A 20,645-nucleotide genomic window follows, 5' to 3' on the forward strand; every position below is an offset into this window, starting at 1 on the left:
TGTTTTACGTGCCATGAATTTCCTACAACATCTAGATAATACAATCAGACCAGTTGCAGTTGCACCTATACAAGTTGTGTGTTGTGTTTTTTCCTTCACAACGAGATTTTTATAGCTTGATATGCATTCAAAATCATCAAGAAAGAAAGTGTACACTAGCCCGACTGCTCTCGCACTAATTTGTTCAAAGACTATTAATTTTCTCCTCTTTGATTGCTAACATGGGTTAGGTTATGCAAACTTATTATTTTGTCTGAAATTTTCTATTATTGTATCGACAAAATTGACGGGCGCGGCAACACGCGCCATCGACGATCTAGTTTGATTAACGGGATCACATCATTAGGAGAATGATGTGATTAACTTGACCTATTTCGTTAGTTTAGCACTTGATCGTTTAGTATGTTGCTATTGCTTTCTTCATGACTTATACATGTTCCTATGACTATGAGATTATGTAACTCCCGCTTATCGGGGGAACACTTTGTGTGCTACCAAACATCACAACGTAACTGGGTGATTATAAAGGTGCTCTACAGGTGTCTCTGAAGGTACTTGTTGAGTTAACGTATTTCGAGATTAGGATGTGTCACTCCGATTGTCGGTGAGGTATCTCTGGGCCCTCTCGATAATGCACATCACTATAAGCCTTGCAAGCAATGTAGCTAATGAGTTAATTACGGTATGATGCATTACGTAACGAGTAAAGAGACTTGCCGGTAACGAGATTGAACTAGGTATTGAGATACCGACGATCGAATCTCGGGCAAGTAACATACCGATGACAAAGGGAACAACATATGTTGTTATGCGGTTTGACCGATAAAGATCTTTGTAGAATATGTAGGAGCCAATATGAGTATCCAGGTTCCGCTATTGGTTATTGACCGGAGACGTGTCTCGGTCATGTCTACATAGTTCTCGAACCCGTAGGGTCCACACGCTTAAAGTTAGATGATGGTTATATTATGAGTTTATGTGTTTTGATGTACCGAAGGTAGTTCGGAGTCCCGGATGTGATCACGGACAAGATGGGGAGTCTCGAAATGGTCGAGACATGAAGATTGATATATTGGACGACTATATTCGAACACCGGAATGGTTCCGGGGGTTATCGTGAAGGAAATATGCCCTAGAGGCAATAATAAAGTTATTATTTATTTCTTTATATCATGATAAATGTTTATTATTCGTGCTAGAATTGTATTAACCGGAAACATAATACATGTGTGAATATATAGACAAACATAATGTCACTAGTATGCCTCTACTTGATTAGCTCATTAATCAAAGATGGTTGTGTTTCCTAACCATAGACATGAGTTGTCATTTGATTAACGGGATCACATCATTAGGAGAATGATGTGATTGACTTGACCCATTCCTTTAGCTTAGCAGTTGATCATTTAGTATGTTGCTATTGCCTTCTTCATGACTTATACATGTTCCTACAACTATGAGATTATGCAACTCCCGTTTACCGGAGGAACACGTTGTGTGCTACCAAATGTCACAATGTACCTGGGTGATTGTAAAGGAGCTCTACAGGTGTCTCCAAAGGTACATGTTGAGTTGGCGTATTTCGAGATTAGGTTTTGTCACTCCGATTGTCGGAGAAGTATCTCTGGGCCCTCTCGGTAATGCACATCACTGTAAGCCTTGCAAGCAATGTAGCTAATGAGTTAGTTATAGAATGATGCATTACATAATGAGTAAAGAGACTTGCCGGTAACGAGATTGAACTAGGTATTGAGATACCGACGATCGAATCTCGGGCAAGTAACATACCGATGACAAAGGGAACAACGTATGTTATTATGCGGTTTGACCGATAAAGATAATTGTAGAATATGTAGGAGCCAATATGAGCATCCAGGTTCTGCTATTGGTTATTGACCGGAAACGTGTCTCGGTCATGTCTACATAGTTCTCGAACCCATAGGGTCCGCACGCTTAAAGTTTCAATGACGGTTATATTATGAGTTTTTATGTACCGAAGGTTGTTCGGAGTCTCGGATGTGATCACGGACATGACGAGGAGTCTAGAAATGGTCGAGACATGAAGATTGATATATTGGAAGCCTATATTTGGATATCGAAAGTGTTCCGGGTGAAATCGGGATTTTACCGGAGTACCGAGGGGTTACCGGAACCCCCCGGGGCTTAATGGGCCTTAGTGGGCCTTAGTGGAGAAGAGGAGAGGCGGCCAGGGCAGGGCCGCGCGCCCCTCCCCCTAGTCTGAATAGGACAAGGAGAGGGGGGCGGCGCCCCCCCCCCCTTTCCTTCCTCTCTCTCCCTCCTCTTTCCCCCCTTCTCCTAGTCTAACAAGGAAGGGAGGGAGTCCTAATCCCGGTCCGGGAGTAGGACTCCCCCTAGCGCGCCTCCTCCCTGGCCGGCCACCCCCTCCCCCCTTGCTCCTTTATATACAGGGGCAGGGGGCACCTCTAGAGACACAACAACAGATCATTGATCTCTTAGCCGTGTGCGGTGCCCCCCTCCACCATAGTCCTCCTCGATAATATTGTAGCGGTGCTTAGGCGAAGCCCTGCGACGGTAGAACATCATCATCGCCACCACGCCGTCGTGCTGACGGAACTCTCCCTCGACATTCGGCTGGATCGGAGTTCGAGGGACGTCATCGAGCTGAACGTGTGCTAGAACTCGGAGATGTCGTGCTTTCGGTGCTTGATTGGTCGGGCCGTGAAGACGTACGACTACATCAACCGCGTTGTTCTAACGCTTCCGCTTTTGGTCTATGAGGGTACGTGGACAACACTCTCCCCTCTCATTGCTATGCATCACCATGATCTTGCGTGTGCGTAGGAAATTTTTTGCAATTACTACATTCCCCAACATATCGGATATATATCGGAGTACCGGGGGTTACCCGACCCCCCCCCCCCACGGAAGCTATTGGGCTTTATGGGCCTTAGTGGAAAGGAGAGAGGGAGGCCAGGAGGTGGCGCGCGGCCCCCCTTTCCCCAATCCGAATTGGTAAAGGGAAGGGGGGCGGCCCCCTTCTCCTTCCTTCTCTCCACCTCCTCCTTCCCCCTTCTCCTACTTGGAATAGGAAAGGGGAGGCCAAACCTACTTGGAGTAGGATTGCCCCCCTTGGGCGCGCCTCTCCCCTTGGCCGGCCCTCTCCTCCTCCCCCCTTTATATACGGAGGAGGGGGCACCCCATAGACACAACAATTGATCCTTGAGATCTCTTAGCCGTGTGCGGTGCCCCCCTCCACCATAGTTCACCTTGGTAATATCCTAGCGGTGCTTAGGCGAAGCCCTGCGTCGGTAGAACATCATCATCGTCACCACACCGTCGTGCTGATGTAACTCTCCCTCAAAGCTCGGCTGGATCGGAATTCAAGGGACGTCATCGAGCTGAACGTGTGCAAGAACTCGGAGGTGTCGTGCGTTCGGTACTTGATCGTTCGGATCGTGAAGACGTACGACTACATCAACCGCTTTGTGCTAACGCTTCCGCTTTCGGTCTACGAGGGTACGTGGACACACTCTCCCCTCTCGTTGCTATGTATCACCATGATCTTGCGTGTGCGTAGGAAATTTTGAAATTACTACGTTCCCCAACAGTGGCATCCGAGCCAGGTTTATGCGTAGATGTTATATGCACGAGTAGAACACAAGTGAGTTGTGGGCGATACAAGTCATACAGCTTACCAGCATGTCATACTTTGGTTCGGCGGTATTGTTGGATGAAGCGGCCCGGACCGACATTACGCGTACACTTACGCGAGACTAGTTCTACCGACGTGCTTTGCACACAGGTGGCTGGTGGGTGTCAGTTTCTCCAACTTTAGTTGAACCGAGTGTGGCTACTCCCGGTCCTTGAGAAGGTTAAAACATCATTAACTTGATGAACTATCGTTCTGGTTTTGATGCGTAGGTAAGAACGGTTCTTGCTAAGCCCGTAGCAGCCACGTAAAATTTGCAACAACAAAGTAGAGGACGTCTAACTTGTTTTTACGGGGCATGTTGTGATGTGATATGGTCAAGACGTGATGCTATATTTTATTGTATGAGATGATCAGGTTTTGTAACCGAGTTATCGGCAACTGGCAGGAGCCATATGGTTGTCGCTTTATTGTATGCAATGCAATCGCCCTGTAATTGCTTTACTTTATCACTAAGCGGTAGCGATAGTCATAGAAGCAATAGTTGGCGAGGCGACAATGATGCTACGATGGAGATCAAGGTGTCGCGCCGGTGACGATGGTGATCATGACGGTGCTTCGGAGATGGAGATCACAAGCACAAGATGATGATGGCCATATCATATCACTTATATTGATTGCATGTGATGTTTATCTTTTATGCATCTTATCTTGTTTTGATTGATGTCACACCCTAGCTAGTCATGCATTAGAGTGTTGCATCATATTTACTCTTTCATCAGAAACTTGAAATGGGGATGACAGAACCCCTAGTCCCCTCTGAAACCAACTAGGGTTACTAAAATAATTTTTCAATGAACCTGAAATGCCCTTCTAAAATGCCCATCATTTTTGCCTTGGTTCAGAACCTCTGCCAAAAGTGGTGCACATTTTCCTAGGCCATCCTAGGGTTTTTGATTTAAATCATAAATATTTGAATTTGGGCATTTAAAATAATATAAAATATTTAAATGCTCAAATATCTCCAAACTAAAATGTTTCATGTTGGAAATAATCCAACTATGGGCCAGGAATAGTTTGGTGATTTTTGGAGTTGTCTAGGTATTTTATTTAATTCAACAAAGTTGCAGATATATTAAATAAAAACAGAAACAGAAAAAAAGGGAAAAACTTACCTGTGCGGCCCAGCCAGCTGGCCGGCCCAGCAAGCCAGCCCAGCCCACCACCGCCGTCGTCCTCCTGGCGCCAGTCGGCCAGGCGTGTGGCCGGCGCGCGCGCACGGCCGGAGCGCCACGCCACCAGCCCGTCTGCCTGCCTCCCTCGCCAGCGCGACGCCGCGGCGTTTCTTCTCGGTGCCGCCCCGATCCCCTCGCCTTATCCCTCTCTCTCTCCCGTGCTGCTCCCCCTCTCTCTCTCTCTCACGGCCGAGCACGACCGTCGCCGCCGTTCGCCATAGCCACCGCCTCCGACCACCCCTCGCTCCCCCGACTAGCTCAGGAGCTCCGCCTCGACTCCCTCTTCCTCCCCACCGCTCCACAGCTCCCCGGAAGCCCTGCATCGCCGCCACGTCGCCGTTCCCCTCTTCGGGCTCCGACCGTCGTCGCCGTCGAATTCACCGTCACCAGCGCGTCCCCGAGCCCGCTAACCATCCCTGCAGCTCCGCGGTGAGCCCCCGGATCGTTTCCCCCTTCTTCCCTGGTCTCTCCCGACCTCTAGGCCCTAGCCCCACCTTGGCCGAGAGCTCCACGTCGCCGGCGATGTCGCCGTCGTGGCCACGGTCGCCGTAGCGCCCAACCGAGCACACCATCATGCTCCCCACCTCACCAGGAGCACGCAGCACGCACCAACGCCTCCCCAAACCCCCTGCAACACTGATCCCGACCGCACCCGAACTCCGGCCGCCGCAGCCGAGCTCGCCGCCGTCAACTCCGGCCACCCCGAGCCCAACCACCACCACCAATAGTCGCGGCTCAACCTCAGCAACACGTAGATGCCTTCCGCCGTCCATTTGGTTGCTGGAATGGCAAAAAGCACTCTCGCCGCCGTCTCGGACCTCGCCGGCGTCATGTCGCCGGTGGGATTTGACTTGTCCGACCTGGGGTTTGACCCCCCAGGGTCACTGACGCGTGGGCCCTGTCGGCCAGGTGGTTAGGTTAGCGCTAACTACTGTTAGTCAACCCCCCCTGACACTGACAGTGGGCCCCAGCGCCACTAACCCTAATTAGGATTAATTTAATCCTGTTTAACCCCCCCTGTCACTGACGTGTGGGCCCCACACGTCAGGTTTGACCTCAGCCAGCCACAGTTGACCACTGACGTCATGCTGACGTCATGCTGGCGCAATAATTATATTTCTGGATTTAATTTAAATCAGGAAATTCCAGAATATTAATTAAACTTCAAAAATTCATAACTTTTATTCTGTAACTCCAAATTGGACAAATTATATATGAAAAATGATCAGAAAAATCCAATCTATCCATCTGTACTATTTTCATGCATGATCAAACAAGTTAAATTGATGTTTTAAGCAGAACAAGAAAAGGCACTTTAAAAGGCCATATTTGAAATTGAAATTTGAATCCTTGATTCAAATTTGTTCAAACACTTCTGGTTTTAGTTGCATTAGCCCAACACACTCATATTGCCATATTTCATGCATGCATCATATTGTTGCACATTGTTTGGTGATGCTTGGGTATCGATGTCCTTTGCGACAGGATCTGTCCCCGAGGAGTACCGTGATTACCCTAACGAAGAACCGTATCCGTGCATCGAACCATCAGGCAAGCAACCAACCATTTGATCATATCGATACAATCCCATGTTCTCGCTCCTGCTCTCTTTTACTGCATTAAGACAACGCGATTCAAACTGTTGTGTGCTACGGTAGTTGAACCCATTTCCTCTGCATGACCTGTCATTGCCACAGTAACTAGATGAAACCCACTAGCATGTGTAGGAGTTGATTGAGCCATATGTATGTGTTGTTCCTACCTTGCTATGCCTGCTATGCTTAGAGTCGTGTCAGGTCTGGTTCATCGGGGTGATGGGCTGGAGTGGAATGATTATGTTGGTAATGAGAGTGGTGTGGTGAACACGATTTGGTAAAGGTATCGATGAGAGGCCATGTAGGAGTACATGGTGGGTTGTTTCATTGAAGCCGACCTTAAGCACTGAGATCTGTATGTGTGATTTAAGAATCAGCTACTACCATACATTGGGCCCTGAAATATGACCCCGCTCGACTTCTTATTCACCCTAGCTCTCTGTCCAGGAGTTGCAAGTAGTTTCTGGTGTTTGTAGCCTACTGGAGGTCGTGGACAGCGCTGACCGTAGGGGTGGGCTGTGATGCGGTAGGTACGTGGCACGGTGTACCGAATACCCGTTAGGTATCTCGGGAACCCTGTTCACATCGTTCGGGGCCGTATGGGAAACCTCGGCCGGACTCCCTGCGGATGGAACCTGAATAGGCGATAAACCTGGACTAGAGGCTTAAGTGTTTAGGTAGGTCGTGGTCTACACCCACGTCGGCTTTCGCTTGAAGTCTGCCGAGCACATGTCGTGTGCAGACGCTAAGTGGTGGAAACATGTATGACGAAGTACACCCCTGCAGGGTTATCATAATCTATTCGAATAGCCGCGTCCGCGGTAAAGGACTACTTGGTTGCCTATACAGTTCATAGACAAGTAAATGGAAACTACTAAAAGCCTCAAGATAAGTGTGAGTGCCGAGGATGGCTCTTCCGTAGGAAGACGGAGGTGGATCCTCGGTAGTGTATTGAAGTGGTGAATAGTGGACTCATGTGCGCAAAACTATTTCAAGTTGGAGTATCGTAGGATAGCCTAGCCATGAGTCAAAGCTGGCTTGCTGCAATAACTCCACCAACCCTTCTTGATACTATGCATGTATGTAGGATCTGATGTAAGTCTTGCTGAGTACCTTTGTACTCATGTTGCTATAATCTACATTTTTACAGAAGACGCTGCAACCCCTTCTGATGGGTTCTATGTAGACGTTGACATCAACGAGTAGGCTAAGGACCCAGGTGGTGACCCTGAGCTTGTGAAGGACCACGTAGTATAGTAGGCTGTCCAAGCCTCTTTTATTTTACTAGTTGTCTGTACTCAGACAAGTTACTTCCGCTGTTGGCTTGTATGACTGTATGACTTGTATGTTGGGTCGTAAGACCCGTACCTTTGTGTTTGATATGTATGGCTCCCTGAGCCTTAAATAAAGTACTTGTGTCGTAGAGTCATGTTGTGATGCTTCGTTGTATTGGCACATATCGAGCATATTGTGTGTATGATTGAAATGCTTGGTATGTGTGGGATCTGACTATCTAGTTGTTTATCTTTAGTAGCCTCTCTTACCGGGAAATGTCTCCTAGTGTTACCTCTGAGCCATGGTAGCTTGCTACTGCTCTGGAACACTTAGGCTGGCCGGCATGTGTCCTTCTTCGTTCATGTGTCTGTCCCTTCGGGGAAATGTCACGCATTGAGTACCGGAGTCCTGTTAGCCCGCTACAGCCCGGTTTACCGGAGTCCTGCTAGCCCAGTGCTACAGCCCGGACCCACTTGCTGATGACCGACACGTTCGAAGCTGGGTCATGGATGCCTGTCCCTGTAAGTCTGTGCCACTTTGGGTTTACGACTAGTCATGTCAGCCCGGGCTCTTTATCATATGGATGCTAGCGACACTATCATATACGTGAGCCAAAAGGCGCAAACGGTCCCGGGAAAAGGTAAGACGACACCCGTGGGGATACCGTGCGTGAGGCCGCAAAGTGATATGAGGTGTTACCAGCTAGATCGATGTGACATCGAGTCGGGGTCCTGACAGCGTTGGCATCAGAGCCGGACTGCCTGTAGGTTCTCCAAGCCAAACTAGTCGATGTTGAGTCTAGAAATTCTTTAGCTATATGTAGGGGAATTGTTTGTGGGTTGGAACGTAAGGCTCTTTTTACTCCTTATACCTTATGACTTTCTGATCTGAGTCAGTCCATTCTTCCACCGGGGATAAGGAATTAGGATCTATTCTTTCTATCAGGATCACGTGTTACTAATCAGTAGTACCTTATAAGTTTGATGGTTACAAGCCTAGTTCAGTTCTACTACCACATTATGTAGTCAGAATGGTTCAGAACTTTGATATGATGATGTTGAGTGTGTACGAAATCCTTTGTCAAATGTCTCAAATCCTTTTTGAGCATTTACAGCTGTTATGCTGCCGAAATTTTGCTAGAAATTCTAATGCCTTTGCATTATGATTGTGCTTTCAGATGGCCACTCGCGACCTCAATCAAGTGGTTCGCCTGACTCGATGCCTAGATGTACCCGGCCATACTGCTAAGTTGGTCAGGGTAATGACTGAGGCTGGATATCGCTGGTATCCCGAGTACACGGTCGAAGAGCAATTCCGGGATTTTAATCAAAGCTAGTATCTCTGCACTGTCAGGATATTTCCATCTTATCCTGGATCCACCGAGCCTCTTCACTGCTCCTATGGACTCGGGGTTACTATTGAGATGGCTGTGCAGGACGCCGCCTACTCTATGATGACCCTTATGCGAGTCAGATCTGGTTATTTCGGGACTCTGATTTCCGGTATATGCCAGGATCACTTCCGGGAGCACAAGGGTATCTCCAGGCTATCTATGCTGACTCCACTCAGGAGGATTCACGGACTCGCACCACTGCTGAGATGCTCGAGGATAAGGACCGTGAAAATCTGGCCTTAAGGTTAGAGCTCTTCAATACCCGTGCTGACCACTGGGCCACTTTGACTCGGTTCGCACCGGCGGTGCAAGCTGGATATTCAGATATGCGCGATCTCTATCCTGTGAGATCTGCTCTGCCGGACGTGATGGTTTGGCGTGATGTAGGAGGCATCACCCAACCTCGCGGTCCCCGCAGGCCACCGTTTGTTGGTCCAAGGCCTCATCCTAGCCCCTATGGTCCACAAGCTCCGCGAGACCGTCTGTTTCCGGATGATCATGTTGAACTTCCAGGCTATGGAGGTGACTTCTACGAGGACTACTACGGATCGGTCTGAGTTAGTGGTAGTAACACTGGTTCGCACTAGCTATGTCGTCTATCGTCCTGCGTGACTCGTGGGATATGACCTAGTCTGTACTCCTTCCGGAGGTGTAGAAAAATAATGTATAGGAGCTTGAAATGCCTCCGATGAGATGTAATCCTCTTTTCACCATATTAGTACTTTGTTTGGTCTTGTACTAAACCCTGTATGGTGTGTATGACGATGGAATAAAAGAAGCAGTTTCTGTATCTACCATGTCATACGGATGATCATCTTGCATTCCGAGTTATTCCTTACATTCTATATCCTATGTCGGAATCTTATCGTTCTGACTAAATCATTGTCTTGTTTACCTAGGATGGTCAACACGCGCGCTAACCCTGCTTCCCAAGAGCAGGCCGAAGGCAGTGAAGCCAGGGATGCAAATCTGCCTCAACCTCCTTCACTAGCCGAGGTTATGATGGAAGCTGAGAGAAACAAGCGGGAGACCAACCGTTTGTTGGAGCGTATTGAACAGAATACAGCACACCATCAGAGGGCTAACGTGGTGTCACTCAGTGATTTTATCAAATTGCATCCACCCACGTTCCACCACTCCGTCGAGCCTCTCGACGCTGATGACTGGCTTCGCAGTATCTCTCACAAACTGCGTTCCGTGCTGGTAGCGGAGGCTGACAAGGTCACCTTTGCTGCATATCATCTTGAAGGCCCCGCCAGTCTATGGTGGGAGAATTATGGAGCTATGCGCCCAGTGGGCCATGTCACAACTTGGGCTGAATTCAGCGAGGCTTTCCGTGAACATCACATTCCGGAGGGTCTCATGGACCGTAAACGTGAAGAATTTTGCAGTTTCACCCAAGGCCGACTTTCTGTGGATGCCTATAGCAGAGAGTTCGGTAATCTCGCCCGATATGCAACTGAGGAAGTGTCTACTGACGCCAAGAAGCAAGCAAGGTTCCGTAAGGGCCTTAGTCCTGAGCTTCGCCGCGACCTCCGTCTGCATGAGTGCACATCTTTTTCGAAACTTGTCAACAAAGCCATCAGTGCTGAAACTGGTCAGACTGACTATGACGCAACACGCAAGCATGGACGTGACATGGGTTCCTCGTCCGGTGCTGGTCCTCAGAAGCGCCGCGTGTGGGTACCCAACACCGCCCTGCCACCCAGGTTCACACCGAGGCCATCTTTCCAGGCGCCTCGCCCCGTTCAACAATCTGCTCCAGCCAAGCCCTATGGGGGTCCAACCAATAATGCTCCTCCACGTACCAGTTCCGTGACTTGTTTCAAATGTGGGGAATCTGGTCACTATATGCGTGAGTGCCCCCAGACCAACCCCAATCAATCTGCTAAAGCTGTTGGCCGTGGCAAGCCGACAAGAAAAATATTCCACGCCAAGCCGGTCACCGCTTCACGTGGCCATGTCAACTGTGTCTCTGCCGAAGAAGCTCAAGAGGATCCCAACGTCGTTCTCGGTACGCTTCTTGTTAATTGCCACCCGGCATCTGTCCTTTTCGATACAGGAGCCTCTCATTCCTTTATATCTGAAAATTATGCTCGTTTGCATAACGTTGCATTCTGTGACATGCCATCCACTATGGAAATCTCTACCCCTGGGTCTAGATGGCAGACCTCTAGGGTAAGTTATGGAAATGAGATCCAAGTCGACAGACTTGTTTTCCTTGCGTCTTTGATAGCCCTTAAATCTTCAGATATTAATATCATTCTGGGTATGGACTGGATGTCAGCTCATCATGCCCAAATTGATTGCTTCTCTAGGACTGTTCAACTCACCCATCCTTCGGGGAAGATAGTCAATGTCTTGACCCGAATAGCCAAGCGACAATTATATTCTCTTAACGCCAGCCCTTTGCCAGACCTTGAGGACGTTCCGGTAGTCCGTGACTTCCCGGATGTCTTTCCAGAGGAATTGCCAGGTGTTCCACCTGACAGGGATGTTGAGTTCGTAATAGACCTCATTCCAGGAACCGTTCCGATTGCTAGAAGACCCTATCAGATGGCACCCCTAGAACTAGCCGAGCTTAAGAAACAACTCGATGAGTCCTTCAAAAAGGGTTTCATCCGACCTAGCTCATCTCCGTGGGCTTGCCCCGTCCTATTCGTCAAGAAGAAGGATGGTACGGACCGGATGGTTGTAGATTACCGACCTATCAACTTGGTCACAATCAAGAACAAATACCCGCTTCCCAGGATCAACGACCTGTATGATCAGCTCGCTGGATCCTCAGTCTTCTCCAAGATGGATTTGAGGTTGGGCTACCATCAAATCAAAATCAGAAACGGGGACATTCCTAAAACGGCCTTTGTTACTCGTTATGGCCAATACGAGTACACCGTCATGTCCTTCGGTTTAACCAACGCTCCAGCCACCTTTTCTCGGTTAATGAACTCAATCTTCATGGAGTATTTGGATAAATTCGTCGTAGTTTATCTCGATGATATACTCATCTACTCCAAGAACGAGGAAGAACATGCCGAACATCTAAGGCTAGTGTTGAAGAAACTTCGAGAGCATCGCCTTTATGCCAAATTCTCTAAATGTGAATTCTGGTTGTCAGAAGTGACCTATCTGGGTCATGTAATATCTGGTAAAGGTATTGCTGTTAACCCTGAGCGAGTTCAAGCCGTCCTTAATTGGACTCCACCCGAATCGGTCAAGCAAGTTCGGAGTTTTCTAGGCTTAGCGAGCTATTGTCGTCGCTTTGTCGAGAACTTCTCCAAGGTTGCCAAACCTCTAACCGAACTCCTCAAGAAAGATAAGAAGTTCGAATGGACTCCACAATGTGAGCACAGCTTTCAGGAACTGAAAAGACGCCTGACTTCTGCTCCCGTGCTGGTACCGCCAGACTTCTCCAAGGACTTTGTTATCTACTGCGACGCCTCGCGACAAGGACTAGGTTGCATTCTCATGCAAGATCGACACGTAATTGCTTACGCTTCACGGCAATTGCACCCACATGAGGAGAATTATCCTACTCATGATCTAGAGCTTGCAGCCGTAGTCTATGCACTTAAGACCTGGCGACATTACCTCCTCGGTAATCGTTGCGAAATATTCACTGATCACCAAAGTCTGAAGTATATTTTCACCCAACCGGATTTGAATCTCAGGCAGAGACGTTGGGTTGAATTGATCACTGACTTCGACTTAGGAATAACCTACACCCCAGGGAAAGCCAACGTCATGGCTGATGCGCTAAGTCGTAAATCTTATTGTAACAACCTGATGTTACAACAAAGTCAATCGCTTCTCCATGAGGAATTTCGGAAGCTTAACCTTCACATTGTTCCTCAAGGTTTTCTCTCCACCTTGGTGGCAAAACCTACCCTTACGGATCAAATTATCAAAGCACAGAAGGTAGATCCGGGAATCTCCCGCATCAAGAGGAACATTCAGAAAGGAATTGCGGATTGTTTCTCCATTAATGATCAAGGAGTCGTATACTTCGGGGATCGACTAGTAGTTCCCAAAGTGCGCAACCTAAGGCGATTAATCCTTAAGGAAGCTCATGAATCTCCTCTCACTATTCATCCCGGTAGTACTAAAATGTATCAGGACCTACGCCAGAGGTTCTGGTGGACTAGGATGAAGAGAGAAATTGCTCAGTATATTGCAAATTGCGACGTCTGTCGTCGTGTAAAAGCAGAGCATCAACGGCCTGCTGGCACCCTTCAACCCTTAGCTATTCCTGAATGGAAATGGGATAAAATTGGTATGGATTTCATTACCGGGTTTCCCAGGACCAAGAGAGGGAATAATGCTATTTTCGTCGTGGTCGATCGTCTTTCCAAGGTAGCTCATTTCTTACCCGTTCGTGAGAGTATAACCGCTAGTCAGCTGGCAGATCTGTACATCTCCCGAATAGTGTCTCTCCATGGTGTTCCTTTGGAAATTAACTCGGATCGAGGAAGTCTTTTCACCTCTCGATTTTGGGAAAGTTTCCAAAATGCTATGGGAACCCGTCTTTCCTTTAGCACCGCTTTCCACCCTCAGTCGAGTGGTCAAGTGGAACGCGTCAACCAAATTCTAGAAGACATGCTTCGAGCCTCTGTTATCTCATTCGGAATGGACTGAGAGAAGTGCCTTCCATTTGCCGAATTCGCTTACAACAACAGCTATCAATCTAGCTTGGGTAAAGCCCCTTTTGAAGTTCTCTATGGACGACGATGTCGAACACCCCTTAACTGGTCAGAGACCGGGGAAAGACAATTCTTTGGCCCGGATATGATTTAGGAAGCAGAAGAACAAGTTCGTATCGTTCGTGAAAAGTTGAAAACAGCCCAATCCCGTCAAAAGAGTCAATATGACCGAAAACATAAGGCTATGACTTTCGAGGTTGACGAGAAAGCTTATCTTCGGGTCACCCCTCTGAAGGGAACCCATCGTTTCGGTATCAAAGGCAAATTGGCTCCTCGTTACATTGGACCTTTTCGCATTCTTGCCAAACGAGGAGAAGTTGCCTACCAGTTGGAACTACCTCCGCACCTCTCCAGAGTTCACGATGTCTTCCACGTTTCTCAACTCAGGCGTTGCTTCTCGGATCCTATCCGTGAAGTGGACCACAAAATGCTTGATCTCCAAGATGATCTTACATATCGAGAGTACCCCATTCGTATCCTCGATCAAGCCGAACGTACCACGCGACGTCATAATATCAAGTTTCTCAAGGTTCAATGGTCGCACCATTCTGAGGATGAAGCAACTTGGGAAAGGGAGGATCGTCTTCGACTTGAATATCCCGCCTTCTTCTCGGAGGAACCCAAATCTCGGGACGAGATTCTTTTGAGTGGGGGTGAGTTGTCACACCCTAGCTAGTCATGCATTAGAGTGTTGCATCATGTTTACTCTTTCATCAGAAACTTGAAATGGGGATGACAGAACCCCCAGTCCCCTCTGAAACCAACTAGGGTTACTAAAATAATTTTTCAATGAACCTGAAATGCCCTTCTAAAATGCCCATCATTTTTGCCTTGGTTCAGAACCTCTGCCAAAAGTGGTGCACATTTTCCTAGGCCATCCTAGGGTTTTTGATTTAAATCATAAATATTTGAATTTGGGCATTTAAAATAATATAAAATATTTAAATGCTCAAATATCTCCAAACTAAAATGTTTCATGTTGGAAATAATCCAACTATGGGCCAGGAATAGTTTGGTGATTTTTGGAGTTGCCTAGGTATTTTATTTAATTCAACAAAGTTGCAGATATATTAAATAAAAACAGAAACAGAAAAAAAAGGGAAAAACTTACCTGTGCGGCCCAGCCAGCTGGCCGGCCCAGCAAGCCAGCCCAGCCCACCACCGCCGTCGTCCTCCTGGCGCCAGTCGGCCAGGCGTGTGGCTGGCGCGCGCGCACGGCCGGAGCGCCACGCCACCAGCCCGTCTGCCTGCCTCCCTCGCCAGCGCGACGCCGCGGCGTTTCTTCTCGGTGCCGCCCCGATCCCCTGGCCTTATCCCTCTCTCTCTCCCGTGCTGCTCCCTCTCTCTCTCTCTCTCACGGCCGAGCACGACCGTCGCCGCCGTTCGCCATAGCCACCGCCTCCGACCACCCCTCGCTCCCCCGACTAGCTCAGGAGCTCCGCCTCGACTCCCTCTTCCTCCCCACCGCTCCACAGCTCCCCGGAAGCCCTGCATCGCCGCCACGTCGCCGTTCCCCTCTTCGGGCTCCGACCGTCGTCGCCGTCGAATTCACCGTCACCAGCGCGTCCCCGAGCCCGCTAACCATCCCTGCAGCTCCGCGGTGAGCCCCCGGATTGTTTCCCCCTTCTTCCCTGGTCTCTCCCGACCTCTAGGCCCTAGCCCCACCTTGGCCGAGAGCTCCACGCCGCCGGCGATGTCGCCGTCGTGGCCACGGTCGCCATAGCGCCCAACCGAGCACACCATCATGCTCCCCACCTCACCAGGAGCACGCAGCACGCACCAACGCCTCCCCAAACCCCCTGCAACACTGATCCCGACCGCACCCGAACTCCGGCCGCCGCAGCCGAGCTCGCCGCCGTCAACTCCGGCCACCCCAAGCCCAACCACCACCACCAATAGTCGCGGCTCAACCTCAGCAACACGTAGATGCCTTCCGCCGTCCATTTGGTTGCCGGAATGGCAAAAAGCACTCTCGCCGCCGTCTCGGACCTCGCCGGCGTCATGTCGCCGGTGGGATTTGACTTGTCCGACCTGGGGTTTGACCCCCCAGGGTCACTGACGCGTGGGCCCTGTCGGCCAGGTGGTTAGGTTAGCGCTAACTACTGTTAGTCAACCCCCCCTGACACTGACAGTGGGCCCCAGCGCCACTAACCCTAATTAGGATTAATTTAATCCTGTTTAACCCCCCCTGTCACTGACGTGTGGGCCCCACACGTCAGGTTTGACCTCAGCCAGCCACAGTTGACCACTGACGTCATGCTGACGTCATGCTGGCGCAATAATTATATTTCTGGATTTAATTTAAATCAGGAAATTCCAGAATATTAATTAAACTTCAAAAATTCATAACTTTTATTCTGTAACTCCAAATTGGACAAATTATATATGAAAAATGATCAGAAAAATCCAATCTATCCATCTGTACTATTTTCATGCATGATCAAACAAGTTAAATTGATGTTTTAAGCAGAACAAGAAAAGGCACTTTAAAAGGCCATATTTGAAATTGAAATTTGAATCCTTGATTCAAATTTGTTCAAACACTTCTGGTTTTAGTTGCATTAGCCCAACACACTCATATTGCCATATTTCATGCATGCATCATATTGTTGCACATTGTTTGGTGATGCTTGGGTATCGATGTCCTTTGCGACAGGATCTGTCCCCGAGGAGTACCGTGATTACCCTAACGAAGAACCGTATCCGTGCATCGAACCATCAGGCAAGCAACCAACCATTTGATCATATCGATACAATCCCATGTTCTCGCTCCTGCTCTCTTTTACTGCATTAAGACAACGCGATTCAAACTGTTGTGTGCTACGGTAGTTGAACCCATTTCCTCTGCATGACCTGTCATTGCCACAGTAACTAGATGAAACCCACTAGCATGTGTAGGAGTTGATTGAGCCATATGTATGTGTTGTTCCTACCTTGCTATGCCTGCTATGCTTAGAGTCGTGTCAGGTCTGGTTCATCGGGGTGATGGGCTGGAGTGGAATGATTATGTTGGTAATGAGAGTGGTGTGGTGAACACGATTTGGTAAAGGTATCGATGAGAGGCCATGTAGGAGTACATGGTGGGTTGTTTCATTGAAGTCGACCTTAAGCACTGAGATCTGTATGTGTGATTTAAGAATCAGCTACTACCATGCATTGGGCCCGAAACCAATGGACCCTCTCGGCTTCTTATTCACCCTAGTTCTCCGTCCAGGAGTTGCAAGTAGTTTCTGGTGTTTGTAGCCTACTGGAGGTCGTGGACAGCGCTGACCGTAGGGGTGGGCTGTGATGCGGTAGGTACGTGGCCGGGTGTACCGAATACCCGTTAGGTATCTCGGGAACCCTGTTCACATCGTTCGGGGCCGTATGGGAAACCTCGGCCGGACTCCCTGCGGATGGAACCTGAATAGGCGATAAACCTGGACTGGAGGCTTAGGTGATTAGGTAGGTCGTGGCCGACACCCACGTTGGGCTTCCGCTTGAAGGTTGCCGAGTACATGTCGTGTAAACGACGGTAAGTGGTGAGAGCGTGTATGAAGAAGTACCCCCTACAGGGTTAACATGATCTATTCGAATAGCCGCGTCCGCGGTAAAGGACTACTTGGTTGCCTATACAGTTCATAGACAAGTAAATGGAAACTACTAAAAGCCTCAAGATAAGTGTGAGTGCCGAGGATGGCTCTTCCGTAGGAAGACGGAGGTGGATCCTCGGTAGTGTATTGAAGTGGTGAGTAGTGGACTCGTGTGCGCAAAACCATTTCAGTTGGAGTATCGTAGAATAGCCTAGCCAAGAGTCAAAGCTGGCTTGCTGCAATAACTCCACCAACCCTTCTTGATACTATGCATGTATGTAGGATCTGATGTAAGTCTTGCTGAGTACCTTTGTACTCATGTTGCTATAATCTACATTTTTACAGAAGACGCTGCAACCCTTTCTGATGGGTTCTATGTAGACGTTGACATCAACGAGTAGGCTAAAGACCCAGGTGGTGACCCTGAGCTTGTGAAGGACCATGTAGTATAGCTAGGCTTTCCAAGCCTCTTTTATTTTACTAGTTGTCTGTACTCAGACAAGTTACTTCCGCTGCTGGTTTGTATGACTGTATGACTTGTATGTGGGGTCGTGAGACCCGTACCTTTGTGTATGTTATGTATGGCTCACTGAGCCTTAAATAAAGTACTCGTGTCATAGAGTCATGTTGTGATGCTTCGTTGTATTTGCACATATCGAGCATATTGTGTGTATGATTGAAATGCTTGGTATGTGTGGGATCTGACTATCTAGTTGTTTATCTTTAGTAGCCTCTCTTACCGGGAAATGTCTCCTAGTGTTACCGCTGAGCCATGGTAGCTTGCTACTGCTCTGGAACACTTAGGCTGGCCGGCATGTGTCCTTCTTCGTTCCTGTGTCTGTCCCTTCGGGGAAATGTCACGCTTTGAGTACCGGAGTCCTATTAGCCCGCTACAGCCCGGTTTACCGGAGTCCTGCTAGCCCAGTGCTACAGCCCGGACCCACTTGCTGATGACCGACATGTTCGAAGCTGGGTCATGGATGCCTGTCCCTGTAAGTCTGTGCCACTTTGGGTTTACGACTAGTCATGTCAGCCCGGGCTCTTTATCATATGGATGCTAGCGACACTATCATATACGTGAGCCAAAAGGCGCAAACGGTCCCGGGAAAAGGTAAGACGACACCCGTGGGGATACCATGCGTGAGGCCGCAAAGTGATATGAGGTGTTACCAGCTAGATCGATGTGACATCGAGTCGGGGTCCTGACAATTGATGATACGGCTCTAAAGAATGGAGACTAAAGGCCCCCCCTTTACTACCGGTTCGGCATGAACCGACGCTAAAGTGCCACCACGTGGCACGGGCCAGGCTCGGGTGCTGGTAGACAATTAGTACCAGTTGGTAACACCAACCGGTACTAAATGTTTGGGGGGGGGGGTTGGTTTTATTTTCCATTAATTTTGTGTTTTCCATTTAATTCTTTTTTGTTTGCTGGTATTTTACGATACTACAAATTGTACACGTTATGCATATATATAAATAGATTTTCTCATACGTAGAACCACATATATATATATAAATATATATCATCGAATGTCTCACAACCAACACCATAATTATTCACACATACACATGTATATACATATTCAATTTCTCCTACATGTTGCCTTGGTGCCTTTGGAGCACGATGACAAGTGGTTCATGGGGGCGGTAGCGGGTAATAGTATTCTCCTTTGGGATCTATGACCTGGTCAAGCAAAAAATCCCGCTATTTCCTCTTGAAGTGCTAGTATGCACTCCGCCGGTAGGAGCTGCTCCCACACCTCTCTGAACTGTTAAGAAGGAGATCAATATGCATGTGTATTGGTTGTGTGACTAGATATCGATAATGGTGTGAATAGTGTTCTGACAAACGTACCCAGTCCTGTCTTTGAGATCTGCTCCTTCCAGATGCCATCATGCGAATGTTCTCGCAAACGTAGAATGCACACAGATCATTCCCCTGTGCCTGCTTCAGGGCCTTTACGAGAATGGAATTGAATCAGATAATGATTAATCAAGCATGATAATTAATTAATGGTATTGAAACAAGAATTAAAGAGATGGTAGCTAGCTAGCTAGCTAGTACTACTTAATTACTTACCTTTGGTCGATACCAAAACAACTTTTTTGCCCATTTGCCTGGAGTCACCTTGATGAACTTTGCCCAAGCCCTGCCCACTGGCAAAGAAAAATGATAAAGGGGTTATTAAATAGTTCATATCAGGAAATGACGAACTAAATAGGCCGAGATATAGTTAATAATGATTGAAATTACCTGTTGACTATCCCCTTCATGATGGTGTAGTCTTTTTCTTCTTTCAGTAGTGATTCCAGTACTTCAACTGTTCCTTTGTCAACTTTAATGTCTAACAAGATCTAGTGGAAACTGCATGCGCACACGTTTGGATGTCTTAATTAAGCGGGCATGTGCATAACACTAATCAACTACCGTAAACCCTATACACTTAATTATTAACATCTAGCTAGCTAGTAAGCAAAAACAAAATTTGTAGTACAAGACAGTGTGACTCACAGGAAGTTGTAAGGAAGTAGTATATCTTCATTGGTATTGAGGCGCTTGAAGAACTCCAGCATGCTTTCCTCTAAACTATCTCGATAAGTTGGAAGATTCCATGTGTACTCATTAATGGTATTTGGGTCAATGAACCCAATACCATAGCGTCTAGATTTTTTCATTTCATACATCTTCATCCTGCATATAATACCACAGAAAATAATATATAGTAAGGATAATTACATGTAATGATTGATCAAAATGATCACTACAGCTAGCTTGAGACTTAAATTACAGAAAGAAATCACTTACAGAGAATAGCAACTGACGATAGATTTGTCGAGTGAGTCTTGATTGTATAACTGAAATAGTTCTGAATACTCAACGGACAGAGCTTTCTCATGGAAGTAATGCTCCTCCTTGACATTCACCATGAGGGACTCTCGATTGGAAATCTTGGTAATGTTCATGTACCATTGATGTAATTCATACATTCTCGTTGGGAGGTTCTTGACCTTGTCTGGCTCGACCAAAGGTTGTCCCTGGACATATTTCTGTTTTATTTCCTCCTCTCTAAGCGAAGACATGGGCTCGATTTTGAGGAGTTGTCCAACAGAGATCTTGAGAATTTCAGCATGCATTATATGCTCCTTCGTTATTACCACATCGCCCAGCTGGGGAACGTTAACGGTTTGCCCACAATAATATTGGGCGCGCGTACTCCTCTCATGTGTTGTTGGCATAACA

The sequence above is a fragment of the Triticum aestivum genome, chromosome 3B (assembly GCF_018294505.1).
Source record: "Triticum aestivum cultivar Chinese Spring chromosome 3B, IWGSC CS RefSeq v2.1, whole genome shotgun sequence".
In the NCBI taxonomy this organism is placed as follows: Eukaryota; Viridiplantae; Streptophyta; class Magnoliopsida; order Poales; family Poaceae; genus Triticum; species Triticum aestivum.